At 40.1% G+C, this 14,989-nt stretch overlaps 1 protein-coding gene across 1 annotated transcript in view; it reads left to right on the top strand.

Annotated features, from left to right (window-relative positions):
• CHN2 (chimerin 2) overlaps positions 1–14,989 on the top strand; it is a 263,990-nt gene that overhangs the window by 16,337 nt on the left and 232,664 nt on the right. The window lies entirely within an intron of this gene.

Genomic DNA, 14,989 nt, shown 5'->3' on the forward strand with positions numbered 1-14,989 from the left:
AATTGCCAAGGCTTGAGTGGAAGGAATGATTGGCACCTAATTGGAGAAAGAATCTCAGGTTATTTCTAAAGAAAAAAAGAGCAGGCAGAAGGCTTTTGGAGAGTGGATTTCTGTTTTTCATTTTTATGGCAGGATCTTTTATTTAAAGATCATTGAACAAAGTCGGTGCCAGTTGCATCTCAGAATTTGCTTTTTGTATGGCCCGGGGCAAATTACATGATCATTTCGTAAGTTTCTGATGCTCATCTGTAGAATTATTAGGCTGAACCAGATCATCTCTGAGGGTCTTGAAAATTTTATGATTTTCCGACTGTCTATTTCCTCTTGCCAATTTACGGTTCCTTGGTGGTATCCCCCAGGGAACAGCCAGTCCTCCCCGCACACACACTTCACATGGAAATTACCATTGGCACCACTGATCCCAGGCCCCTGGTTTGCAAAGCATGAACTGCTGGGTGCCTGTGCTGTACTTACTTTTCAGTCGTCACTCTAAGCCCAGAGCTGTTCCAAACCTGCTCCAGGGCAATATCATACAAGCCTTTCTGAATGTGACTCACGCGAAGAAATATATTGTATATTACATCAGCACACACATACATACACACACACATACCATGCACACCCACCATGTAATTGTATATTTGTTGAGTATTTACCGTATGCTAAGTGTTAGAGCTATTATTGCAGTGAACAGATAACATTCTGGTCTTCATGGAGTTTCTGAGTACAGAGAGATAATAAACAAAAGAAACTATATATCGAATATATACATCATTATTATATGTAATTATAATACATGTAATTTATGTAGTATATTAGAAAGTGATAGGTTCTATGGAGAAAAATAGAGGAGGAAGGGAGATAGAAAATATTGGGGTGGGGGTCTGAATATTACATCGTGTGGTCAGGGAAGGCCTCACTGACAGGACAGTTGGTGGTGAGAGGAGGGAGCCAGCATACAGATATCTGGAGAAGGAGCATTCCATACGGAGGAGGCAGCAATCGCAAATGCCCGGATACAGGAGTGTGCCTGGTGCGTTCCACATACAGCGATAAGGCCAGTGGGGCTGGCGTGAGTAAGGGGTGAACAGGACTGAACAGAAATGGGTGGGGCAGATCATGATCGGCCTTGTGGGCCAGTGTAAGGACTTCGGCTTTTACACTGGGTGAGAAAGGTTGTCCCAAGAGGGTTCTAGAAGGGTGACACTTCTCTAACTGGGGTTTTAACAGAACCGCTCTGGCTGTCATATCGAGAGTAGACTGAACACGAACACTGTGTGTGTGTGTGCATGCACACGCACATGCGCACACGCAGACACAAGCTCCACAAACAGTGCTTCCCCCTTCATGTGTGATGTACTCCGATATTTTCTATTACATTCTGATTCATTTTTAGAAACTGGTCAGGCCCCTTGGACCTGACCAGTCCAGGATCCATTACTATAGGGTGGCAACTGACAGTTTGAAAAACATTTATAAAATGGCCTAGAACTGCAGAGATGTAGTAGGTTGCGTTTCCTTGCTTAATGCATGGCGGTGGTATACATGGCACCCTGTGCAGGCTTCGTGTTCGTATTTAAGAATAATTTCCAAGGAGCTTTTGTTCATTTTTTTTTAACTTACACTGAATAGCACCATTTTATTGAATGATCGTTTAAAAGTTTTATCTTTTCCTACGTATTCAGCAGGCTTTTTATTACCCATTTATAATTTAAACGACTTTTTATAGAGAGCACTGCAAATATATTTAAAGAGAAAACTATAATGACCAATCCATCAGCCAACTTCAACGATGATGCACTTATGGCCTGGAGTCATCTGAACTCTATCCTCCTCCTCTGGATTATTTTGAAGAAAATCCCAGGCCCGGTATCATTTCATCTATAAATATTTTGGTTGGTATCTTAAAAGATGGGGACTCTTTTTAAAAAATACATCTCACTTACTAGATATAATTACTATTATTGCGCACGCACACACACACACACACACACGTGAGCAATTCCTCTCTGTCTGATCAACAGTATCTCTGTTCATTAGTCTGAGGAAGAAAATACCAGCAACTTTAATGAAATAAAGCTGTGGCCATGCTTTCTTGCTCCGGATTCTGAAGATGTATTTCTGGATGCTGCCAGAGCCACCATTGAAGAAATTCTTTCTTACTGTCAAAAATGAGCCATTTCAGTATCTTTTGTACTTTCATTTCTACTTAAATATGGCCTCCTTTCCTGTGGCTTTTGACTAATCGATGGTACGCGCCTCGGGAGGAGGTCCTGGGTTTCTTATCTTTGTACCGCCCAGGGGATTAACATGGGTCCCAGCACCCAGCAGCCCTCACGCTTTTGTTAATGTTTTACTTCTTCAAACGTGGAGCCGGAGTAAGGAACCTGTCCTTGGCCCTCTGGCCCGTTATTCCTTTGGCCATATGTTGTTACTCCATTCGAACTTGACTTTTCTAGGAAGCGTCATCTCTGCTAGGATGGAAAGCTTCCTGGGTCAGTATTGACTCTGACAGGAACTGTTCACCTCGTGTCTCACAGAGCAGTTTTGTCCCTTCTGTTCTATGGGCCTGTTACCCTCAATCCACGGGGTGTGGTGTTTGCCTTCCTATGCTATCAGCCCTAATCGCCACCAACTGATTGACCAGAGACTGATTTGATATGGGCTCTATTACTGGAAACATTGTCACCTCTGAGTATGTTTAACAGTCATAATTTCAGATGGAGGTAGATAAATATTTTTATGTTTGAGTGTATGGTATATACTACTCTACTGGTGAGCATATTCCTTATTTACTGAATCACCCCGATACTTTATATGAACAACTGGTAAGGGAGGTAGCAATACTCTGAGCCTTCTTCTTCTCATCCTTATTTATTCTTTTTTCTTTCTCTTTTCCATAAACATTGAGTGCGCACTTGGCGCCAGCCACCATGCATGGCTCTGGGGACGTAAGGAGCTAAGAAGCAGCCTCCTTGTAAGGTATTATTCCGTCCGTCCCCAGTCAGTTGTTACTGCATAAAGCAGCAACCCTCAGGCCACCAGCTGCTAGCAGAGGGCCTACATATCATAGCTTCTTAAAAACATGTTCGAATGAATGACGGAATAAACGGAGATGTGAGCCTCACCACAAAGGAGTATATGGTCCAAGGCTTGATAGTGAATGTGGACTTGGTGGAACTTTTCAGAACTTGTAAAGTCATCAGGTATAAATATTTGTAGTTCGGAACCCTTCCCTGAAATTGCTACCCCCTGGAGCACTGTCTTCGGAGGTTTTTTTTTTGTACCCTCTTAAAGATGCCAGAAATTCTACATGGAGATCCTTAGAAACAGTGGCACAGGTGCGGCTTCTAAACTGAAAACGAGAAGACAGAAAGGGAGGCTGCCCACTTCCTTCTCCGCCTGCCTCTCTCGTCCTGGATAGTGCTCCCAGTTTCTCCTTCTCTCTGGTTCTGCAAATGTCAGTCTTGGGAGGCCTCCCGGATGTCCTGATTATTGGCCATGTTTAGCCTGGGGGCAGGCCTGCAGTTGTCACTCCTTACCTCGAAGAAAGCCAGCACAGGAGTCTAAGTCTGTTTTCCAAAGTTTTTTTCTTCTGTCTGACTTACAATTTTAGGTTTCTGTGGTGCCAGAAGACATTTACTACTGGTTCAAGAGGAATTAAAAATACTTGTTGCTCTGTCATTCTAGGGCAAAGATTTGCTTGGTGGAAAGTAGTGCTGTGTGTGTGCGTGTGTGTATGTGTGTGTGTGAGAGAGAGAGAGAGAGAGAGAATATCTGCATATATGGGTGAGTCTGTGAATTGCTGTGTGCATACACGTGTATCTGTGTCTAGGTTTGTGTCTGTGTGTCAATGTGTCTTTGTGGGACATGATGCATATGTGTGTGTCTTTGCGTCATAAGGCAGATTCAATTCCTAAGGGAAAAAAAGGCTTTCAGAGGACCATAACCTATAGGATAAGTTTTTAGCTACTATCTGTTCTTTCGGTTTTAAATTATTTACTCTTCCTTTAGATGACTGATTCTGAATGTGAAAGAGTTCTTTTGAGAGAGTAGAAATGGTATCATTTAATATCTTAATGGTTATGTATAATTCATCTTATTGTGTAAACCAATTATTTTTAATCCCCAGGTGGAGTTTGTAACTAAGCCTGAGTAATTCTCCGGGTGTAATGACTGATACACCATAGAGTCAAAATGTCAGAAAAGCAGCTATTTTGGGGTCTTGGAACATCTTTTTTTTTAAAAAAAAAAATAGACGTTTTAGTTGTTGAAAAAGTCCTTGTAGGTTTCCCTCAAAATTAAAAAAGCAAGACGAAGAGGAAATTACAATTAAGAGTCCTAAAATTCCAATTAATCTCTCAAATAGTGATTAATTTCCAGAGACAGGGATACTCTGCAGTATATCTGAGAGACAGGCAAAGACAATTAGGGTTGGGGAAATTGGTAGGGGACCCTCGAGTAGGTGGAAATCCCACCAGGACTGAAGACTGTACTAGGATTGAGATAATTGACAAGGCTGGAAGCCTGCCAAAAACTAGCATTGGCTCTTCTTAATGGGACAAATGTGCCCATTTTGAAACCCACTGACCATGTTTCCTAAAACTGTCTTTTTTCTTTTTAATGGAAATGCTCGAATAAGTTCTGCTGTCAAATTGGAGTGCCTTTTTGTCACCTTTTAGCTCCTCATTCAGCAGGCAGAGATTTTGGCCCCTGCCCCGCTTTCTGCTCACGGCAAACTTGGGACTTTCTTTTTGCAAACAATCAACATCTCGGTGAGTTGGTTCAAGTCCGTTTATGATAATGCATGCTTTAAATTTCTGAGACCACTGATGTAGCCTGGAAATCACAAGGACCAATCGATGCATTAACTTTTACTTCCGTAAAGGAAAGTAATACCATTGCATTTTTTTTTTTCTGGTGCAAATTATTGAGGACAGGATAAATTGGAACGAAGGGAAAATTAGCACGTTCTCATCGAGCTGGCTATACTTAAGAAAATTATACTTATGTCAACATGCAAATGATAAATTTGTATTAGAGTGGATTCAGTTTTAAGCCGTGTGGAACTTATTTGTTTGTACCTGAAGTTTTAATGACATGGTAATGAAGATGGTGCTAAACTCTTACAGTAGCATGGCTTTTGATCTGCTCTTTCTCCCCAGTCTACTAACAGTACTTATCAGAGGGAAAAACCCTTAGAGAACGGGGAATAAACATCATAGTCTCTTGAACTTCTAAATATATGCAGCACTTCAGAGAACTAATGTAAGTGAACTCCCCATTTGCGGTCAGCTGGAAAACTTAACTTTCAGAGGGATTTGACCAGCTATCCTGACCTAGAAAAAACTAAGTAAGCAGTTTGGAAAATCTGGTTTGTGAGTATAATTATTTTTATATCATCTCAGGCTGCGCCTTACAGAAAGTAAACCACAGTAGTTATCTGACCTATTGTTCTTCCATTGCCTTCTCTTCAACGCAGTAATTATGTGAGACTCAGCATGTTTTTCACTAACTATGCTTGTGGGACATTCCTTAACTTCAGCAGCCCTCTGTCTGGAGGCTGCTCAAGTGCTCTGTGTCAATCTCTTGGTGTGTATGGAAAAGAAACCTTAAGTCTGGACCAGCGACGTTTATAGACTGGGAGAGCCATTGGGAGAATAAAAGCATTTGGCATTTTTATGAGCTGAAAAATGTCTTGGAAATGGTGATGTATCAGTTTTAATTAAAATAGAAAATTAATCTTCAAGATGAAAGAGTCCTAACAATGCTTTTCATTTGAATGTAAATATTTAGTGGGGATATAGGTTACAGGATGTCTTACAGGCCTAAGGTCCCTTTGGGTGTACTGTTTTTAATGCTGGTTCTTCCTTTAGTTGCTTGGAGCAAGTAAGGATGATTTCCTTTAGATTGTATGCATGCTTCTAAGGTTATCTGAATAAAAGATACATTTCTGATAATTTGCTATCTCAGCTTTATCCCTTGGGCAGCAGGCTGCAATGCAATAACTTAACCTGAATGTGAATTAATGCATAAGTGCAAGAAAGTATGTGTGTTTTCCTGGGTTTGAATGAACTGGCAGCAAAACAGTTTAATCAGGATACCCTGCGTGGCTTATCATCCTGATTAGCTAGCACTGCAATTAGAAGACATTTAACTTTGTTTAAAACATAATAGTGACTGGTGGAGTTTAGATATTAATAAAACGAGGCTTAGCTTGTAGTTTCAACTCTCTTAACCTTACGTAAAAAAAAAAAAAAAAAGACAATTCAAGAGAAACAATGAATTGAAATTAATTACAAAGCTATAAAAGGCCCTGGGTGATTCTAGTCTTATTGGGGTTAGTGACAGTCCCGCCCGCCCGCCCCCTAACCCTGAGCCCCCGGCCAGGAGAGCAGGGCTTTCTGTTCTCAGCTCCTGAGTCAGCTCCTGTTCCTCCTTAAGTTTGTGCTGTAACCAATCAATGCAAGTCAGCAGAAGTCATGCTTAGCGGAGGTAGGCATGAAGGGTGGTGGAATCACGTAAGAACTGTGTTAAAAGGTGTCCTATTAAGATATGCTTTTTAAAGTTATGTTTTAACACGGACAGGATGTTTAAGTTGTTTTTGATGAGGACAGGCTCCGTCAGAGACTGACTGATACAGTGGTTCATAATCCTGGATCGGCAGGGATAATTTTTGAAAAACAGTGGCCCGAGCCCCATTCCAGACCTAAAGGATTAGAACCTCCAAGAGATGACTGAGTGATTCTCACGTGTAGTCAAGGTAGTGAAACACTCAGTGTTTGCCCAACGTCCCAAATGATGAGTCTCGAACAATTAGAAGGTGGTCGGTCCCTGATGCCTGCACCACCTGGAAGCATGTCGGAATTACAGATCTCAGGCCCACCCCACACTTGCTGTATCAGAATCTGAGTTTTAACAAGATCCTCGAAAGATTTTTATGTACTTTAAAGTTTCAGAAACATTTATTAAAAACCCTTAAATAAATGGGAGAAATAGGATCAAAACCACAGGTGATTACGCCCATGGTCAAGTGAGGAAAAGTATGTCCGTATAATGAAATTTTTCTAAGTTAGATGCAGTTTGGGAAGAGTTTCTGATGACTTAGGAAATGCTTATTATACTAGAGCAGTTAAGTGTTAAGTATATATCTACATGTGGAATCGATAGGTCACGGGGTATGTATATATCCAAGATACTATCCGAACGGTTCTCTAAAGTGGTTTTTACCAGTTTAACTTTCCATCCAGCAGTGTATCGACATTCCAGTTGTGATGTACCTATACCATTCCCATGCCCCATTTTTGGTGGCTTAAAATTCTGTCGACTTGGTTCTCTAAAACTCTACAGGCAGTAAAATTCAGTGCTTTTCTATTTCAAGAACAAGAAACTTTTCATCAAGGGAAAGATTATTACATTTGACCAGACTTTTAAAAACCATTGCAGTAGCAGAAGCAGCAAACAAGATGGAAGGGGCAGTTCCCACAGATATTCACAAGTCAGATGATCCTAAAGGCCATTTTCTGAAGGAGGAACAATTAAGTGAAATTACTGTTCCAGTTATGAAGCCCTTACTTCTAAAAATAAATTAACTTAATTTTTTCCCCCAGAAATGTCCCAGTTATGAAAAACTATGCAGCTATTCCTGATTAAGTGATACTATGTGTGAACATAGTAAATATAATCGAGAAACTTTCAAGCCATGATCATATGCTACTAAGTTTTAACTAAAGTATGTACATAGCTGACATAACTAAATTATGAGGAGAAGAAACCTCACAATACAAATATTTTTTCTGTTTGTTGAATGCACAAATTGAGTTTATTTCTAAAACCCTGCCTTGCTTAAAGAGAGATCACAGGAGAGAAAGCCCGAAGCCATTTCTGTCATTAGTAATTTTGTGAACGAAGTCACTTAATGTCTTGTCTCAGGTTGAAGTATCTGCAAAAGCTATGGAACATTGTATCTTCTCTGTTTACCAAAAAGGTTATCGTGAGAAGCAGCTGAATGCCTATAGCAACTAATCTATATGGAGATTTAAGGACAAAGCATTTTCCACATATTTTCATTTCTATGTTTAAAATAATCTTAGAGTTGGTAACGTGCTTTTCAAAGGTAAGGTATATTTTTTTCATATGATAAATCATATTTTCGCACGACAGTCTTATTTGTTACACATCTTATGCCATAAGCAGAGCCCAGTGTAGTGCACGCAGTCTAGAAGTACATTTTGCTCATTCTCCTTGGCCTTAGCAGAAAGAAATGGAAAGGGTGATGCATAATGAGTAAAACACATATCATCTCCTGGAGATAGAAAATAAGGATAAAGGCAGATTTCTATTTGGGAGAATTTATTTGGGCTTTGGAAGTAATTTAAAATGGCTATCCCCTCTGCTGGCAATTTGCAGCCTGCCTGAGTTGACACCTTCGTTTTCAATCACAGCAAGATTGCTTTGAGTTACAGGAATTGCCGAAGCCAGCGCTCTGAAACTCTGAAACTGAGCCCCTTCCAAACGCCTCATGTGTTTAAAGCAGATGGAATAAGAATGTGATCTTTCCTGATTGTCATCACACACTTCACGAGTTGTTTAAATTAATCCATAATTTGTCCAAATCAAGAGCGGGGGGAAGATGGCCTAGTTATAATATTGTCCTGTTGTATCTGGACCTGGCAAATTAGCCCAGAGAGATACGTTATCTATCAAATATGCAAACTTTATTGCAAAATAGTTGTAAGACTTTTGTATGGATATGACATGTAAGAAAGACAATAATATATATCGTGATTAAGTTTCTTAGATCAGTCAACCAACACCAACATACGAAAAACTGCGTGCACAGGTGTGTGTACACGTATGCCTTCTGACTGTCCATCTGTATAGAGTTATGTATGTGTGTTTAGAGCAAAATCTGCAAACATTCTCTTTGGAAAACAGATTCTGTAGGACATTAATGCTGTCGTTTAGCGTTCCTCTTCGTTTCCTATCCTGATTTTCCATGACATGGAAAATCTAGTCCGGAGGTACAGCAAAGCTGATAATCCTTGCTACACCTCTAAGACGGGAGGAAACTGAAGCCCATCACCTGCTGTGAGCTCTTCGAGACCCATTTTAAGGAATCACCACTAATTACACTAGAAAAGACGACTTACCTCACATGGGGGACAGTTATAATTACTGAGTGGATGTTACAATCACTGAGCTTTCCTGTAGTTAAAACATTATTCTGAGACATGTCCTACAAGCCATGGGATTAAGCTTTTATTAATAAAACTACCCAAATGGTATTTGCTATGTGTCATTCCACTTGAGAAGATAAATAGGACGGAATTAAACTAACACGGAAAGATTACTTATCTTATAATTAAGAACATTGGACAAGAATGAATTTTGAATTTATAGCATTTCTGGGTTGGCCAAGGAGATGTATTAAATAACTTTCCTTTTTTAAAAATATTTTTTGAGACATAAATTCTCTGTGGGGAAAAAACATGAAACAATGAGCTGTCTTTTCTCAATTGATGGCAGCATTCTAAATGCTTTGAAAAATGAAGGGAAATTTAACATTTAAAAATGATCTTTCAGAAATCTGTTATTATGAGTGGAGGGAAATGAGCTAAAGTCCTTAAGACATTTTGACTTTTTGGAAACTTCGTGACGTAAGCAAGGTAAGGCTGAGATAGACCAGTGTGAAACACAAACATGACTAACATGATCTGTATAGTCAGCTAGAAAAGCAGCACAGTTAGTATGACTTTTACAAAGAAAAATAGGTAATATTTTGTGATGTGAAGACAGTCTCTGTCTTAGTTTTTCCTTAGAAACATCACAGAGCTTTATCCTGTGTGTCAACTGTGCATAGTGGTGCTAAGCATCAGTTTGGGTCTGTGTATTTTAACATGTTGGCTAAAACATCATACGTTCTTAAGCAAAGCAGAGAGTTGAACAGTCACCCAATTTATACCATGTTAATGTAAAAAAAATTGATATAAATCAGAATCAACTTCATGCCAATTTACCCATGGTATGACTTTTCAGGTTTTCTCTAGAATAATCCTGGAGATCTTAATTTTGCATTGAACTTTCTCAAGGTATGCCCAAAATAATTAACATACAGCAGATAATTTTATGGTAAGGAGAGAAAAGAGAGTTTGATGACCTCCAACTTTCTTTCTGTATTCCTCCTGAAATGAATTTCTTAATCCCGTCTTTACTTCTCCCATCTACAAAATGGAGAATGGAAAAGGCTGCCCACAGCTGTGAAATGTGTAGAGGGCTTTCATGGCTTCAGAAGCAAGTTGTAATGTTTACGTACATGCAGTGCCGATTATTTTGTGCTTCTAAAAGGAGAGATGGGAGTTCTCCGATCTCAAGTCATTAGCCGTGTGACCTGATGTCGCCACTTTTGTTAGAGTCTTGCAGGACGCCTTCCTCCATTAGCCACCTGCACTCTGTTAAGTTGTCCTTTGTTCCACAGAGATGGAAACTTGGAGTTCCTTCACAAGGGTTGTCACCTGTCCAGCATCACTCCCCATTCTTGTGGCGAAAGTGCCAGTTTTCTTATGGGTGCCCACTTTCTCTTAGGCTTCTCAGTTCACACAGTTCCAGAGCCTCTGAGGGTGGCTTGCGACTCCAGCTTCACTGAGAAGAGCTTGAAGAATTGGGTTCAGAAAGGGCACATGACCCCGTTGGAACCATCAGCTGTTCGCTCTGGCTTTTGCTGGCGGGATTTCAACTGTAGTCATCTTGCAATCACACGTCTGGGACCAGAGATAGACTGTACCCCTGTGGGCACAGAGCTGGGGGATGGAGAACCGAGTTCTGATTCGCAGTGTCTGAGCCTGAGTCCAGTAGTGCCTGATGTTCTACCCCTGGCATTTTAGCTACTTTAGCTCAAACCAGTTGGAATTGGAGCTTCTGTCATCTGTCATTTACAACAGAAATAACCCTAAGAAATATAAGCCTAGTATCTATAGTCCAAATTCAGAAGAATTTCACTCCTTCTTTGTTTTATCCTGGGTGTTCTCACTAATGTATCAAGTCTGCAAAAGCTTTCTTCACCCATGGGTGCTGGCGCCCAACAAGCTTATTGTTGAATTTGAGGCCTCAAGTTGGACAACAAATAAGTTCTCGGCCCTATGTCTTTTTTCAGTGCTAAACATGGTAGCAAGTTGCTAAAATCAAGATACTTACAAGTCATTGCTTCTCATTTAAAGAGAAGCTACCTTAAAAAACATATATGTATATATACAGAAAATACATATGTAGATGTATATATGTGTATACACATATGAAAATATAACTATAAAGTAATATAAATTATATATATGCACACACACGTGCGTGTTACATCTTTAGAATGACCAGGACAGCAACGTTTGATTAGATCGTTAGATTTAAAAAAACAACCTTCCCATTGAGCAATAGCAGGAAATAAATACACCGAGGTAGAGAATTTGACACAATCAAAGTCCAAGATGATTTGGCTGCAGGCACTGAAGTAGAGGGGAGTTGTTTGTCTCCTATGAGCCCGGGTTTCGAGGAGGCCACTCCGCCCACACAGCACAGGGCGGGCTGCCAGGTGGATGGGCCTCTGGCACCGAAGCCCGTTCTTCCTTCCTGAACTCGCGTCTCGCTCCCATTCCTCCTTTTGCTCCCAAGTCTCCTCCAGTTTGGCCTGATTTCCAAGCCGAGTGACGTGCTTTCCTTCCTGGCCCTTGGAGTCAAGACCGGACTCCGTATCCAGCTTTAACTGTTAAAGGTCCCGGGTCCCCTAGCCTGGTCTGACCAGCTCCTGGTCCCCTCTTGGCCTCCTCCCTGGGCTGGGGTTGCTGTTTCCATCTCGTTTGAAGAGTAAGGTGCGGTGAGGAAGAAGATCGAGATGATAGAGTTAACAGATGGAAAAAATAGGACAAAAGGAGTATCTTCCCACACACGGTTTCACCTTAAAAAAAAAAAAATATTTCCCATTGGCAGAAATGACAAAAAAGCAGAGCATATGGCATATGCTTCCTGGCGCACCAGATTGTAATATTATACACTTGGATTACAAAGTCTGGATATTACAGCCATAAACATATGTAAACATTTTTGTGTTTTGCTAAAAAGGAAAAAAATCACCAATGATGTATTATCCTAATGAGCTGATTATGAAGATCAACTTATTATATTCTCAAGATCTAGGTAAGAAAAGGTGGCACCCAATCCAGTGGCATAGTATAGTGAGTATGATGGTATTTTCCACTTGGTTTGAGTGTCACCGTTTGCTATAGCTGGGTTTTATAGATTAGAATCCTAGAACTGGAAGGAACTTTTAGAAGAGAGATCAGAAAACTACAACCTACTGACCATATCCAGCCTGCCACCTGTTGTAAATAGTTAGTTTTATTGGAACCCAGCCACACCCATTCATGTAAGTATTGCCTGTGGCAGCTCTCACATACACCAGCAAAGCTGAGTACTTATGACAGAGACTGTATGGCCAACAAAACCTAAAATATTTATTCTCTGGCCCTTTGCAGAGAAATTTGCTGACTTTACTTTGGAAGTCAATTTAAATTCATTTGTTTATTTTCTGTAATGGTTGTATTTTTGTTGCCTCAGAAAAGTATTTGCCCAGTTAGTAAAGATTTCTAGGGATGAAGATAGTATTGTCTCATTGTATTCCAACTCTTATATTGAAAAATTCTTTGTAAAGATAACTTCACCTAAATCCTTCATGATTCAAAGTAAACCCATTTATCTTTAGTTCTGTTGTTTTTGTTTTAACTCCTCAGTGAAAGCTTTTCATAGCTTTAAAGGCTAGCAAAGGCCTCAGATTTTGTTTTTTTCCCCTCCTTTGAACATTCCCAAATCTTGACCTTTTTTTGTGACTTGCCCACGAAATCTTTTCCGTTCCCTGTAATGACTTCTTTTTAAAATTATTATACTAAGAAAGACCTTGTACTGATCATATTTACCTATTACAAAGTGCATCCAAGTGTCTAATCAGTTTGCATTTCAAAACCTCTTGTGAGGCCTGCTAGTGTGTTTACCATGCCCGTTTGGTGGCTGAGAAGCAATGAGGCTCAGCAAAGTTAAATATCTGGCCTGTGGTCACACAGCCAGGAATGGATAAACCTCTCCTAGCAGACCATGCTGTCCATTGCTTTGTAATGAGCCTGGAAGGAGGACGTGGCAACAGTTCCCATAAGCTACAGTGCACGTGTCTGGCACAATATTGTGCTTGCTTTCGGGCAGAGATATTCAGTCTTTCACTGTATATCTACTGGCTTAGCTTCAGCTCAAAGTTGTACATGGGACCAGTGAGAAGTGGGTCCTCAGTCCACCATTTAAATGTTGTCACTGTGTTCTGTTGGCCACGGCTGACAAGGTCGTGAGTTAGCAGAAAAACTGAAGCAGAGTGTGGTTAAACTAACAAAAATCCGTCACCCGTAGGAGAAAATGCGCGTGCCCTGTGGGGTGGAAAGTGTTCAGTGGCATCGTTTTTCTATATAAAGGGCAATATTATCTACATATCTTTTCTGCATCACTCATAGCAGCCCATCTCCATGTTTTGTGTTGTGTCATTTGATTTCCTCTTGTGATGTGTGAATTTAGTAGCCTACTTTGCCAGAATTACTTTGATTTTGGAGTCTGTCTTTGAAGATACCCTCTGCTGCCTTTTCTCATCACCATTGGGTGTTAACATGAAATTCTTCTCTTAGAATCATTAATAAAAATGTTAAGCAACAGAAACAAAGAGATATCTCCTTAAAAACAACATAGTCTCAAGAAAGCACGAAGACAGCATGGGGCACTGCTACGGAAATATTAACCATCATTCCTGCACTTTTGGTGATGGATGTTTTCCAGCTTACTTATTTTAGCATTTCAGATGTCTCTTTGGAGACCAAATTATAGCTCGGATACTATCAGTAACACTTTAAATTATTGGTTGCAGTGTTTAAGGGCGATGTAGGCAACTCCTTAAACATTCTGCATTTTTAGTTAAGTTTAACAGTGTTTCCTTTTTTAGCTGTGTGTTGCTTGTCGTTCACCTTTTATGATGGTGCACAATCGTGATCCTCAGATACACAGGTCATCTTTCTGATTGAGTTTCTCGTGTGTCTACAGGTTACTGCAGTTTAAGGATTTGTTTTTATTCCTAATAATACTAGTAATCATTCGAAGCGTAAACCACTTTCCCTTACACAAACAGCAGTAACTTTTCCCTCCAGTGTCTTTTTCTGAATCATAATTCCTAGTGATCGTGTAAGGAGCAGAAAATTCACCCTTCGACTGCTGAGAGCCCGGGCTGTGGTTGAGAAAGAACAGTGAGAAGATTCGTCTTTGGTTTGTAAACAGATTTGTAAACCTAGGATATTTTATGAGGACATCACTGGACAGAATAGATCAGGACCTTGCTGTCATTTTTATAGTCAGAATTAGAGTGAGATGGTACTTTAAAATAGGAATTTCTCTTTTTGGACCCTTTCTTCCAGGCTTCCTTTAAAAGCTACTTAAAAAAAAAATCTTTTGTACTTCCCTAACCTTTTCACTAGTTTAGTGGCCAGCTCTTATTCTCATTTGGTCGGATTTCTTCTCATCCTTTCATGTGTCCAGCCAGGAAGCCTTTCTCAATCACTCTCTCTCTCAGCATCACAGCTGCTTTCTTCCTTTGAGAAACAATATACTCTAGCTCTCCGTTTTTTTTGTTGGTTTTTTTTTGCTATAGAATTACATTCAACAGATACAATTTTCATGTCTAAGAAGCAGTCACCCTTAAATTTTGCAAACTTAATTTCATTCTGCTAGCTTCAGACCTGCAAACAACATGGGTGACCTGATATTTATTTCCATCTGAGACCAGAGACACATCTTTTTCATAATCTTGGGAGTTGGCTGAGGCCATTCCTTTCCATCTGAGCCGACTGTGTATCCCTGTGATGTGAACTCACATATTTTAGAGTTGTCGAACGTCCCTTGAATGCAAGATGCCATTAAACTT

Source organism: Pteropus medius, unplaced genomic scaffold (genome assembly GCF_902729225.1).
Source record: "Pteropus medius unplaced genomic scaffold, Ma_sr-lr_union100, whole genome shotgun sequence".
Taxonomy (NCBI): domain Eukaryota; kingdom Metazoa; phylum Chordata; class Mammalia; order Chiroptera; family Pteropodidae; genus Pteropus; species Pteropus medius.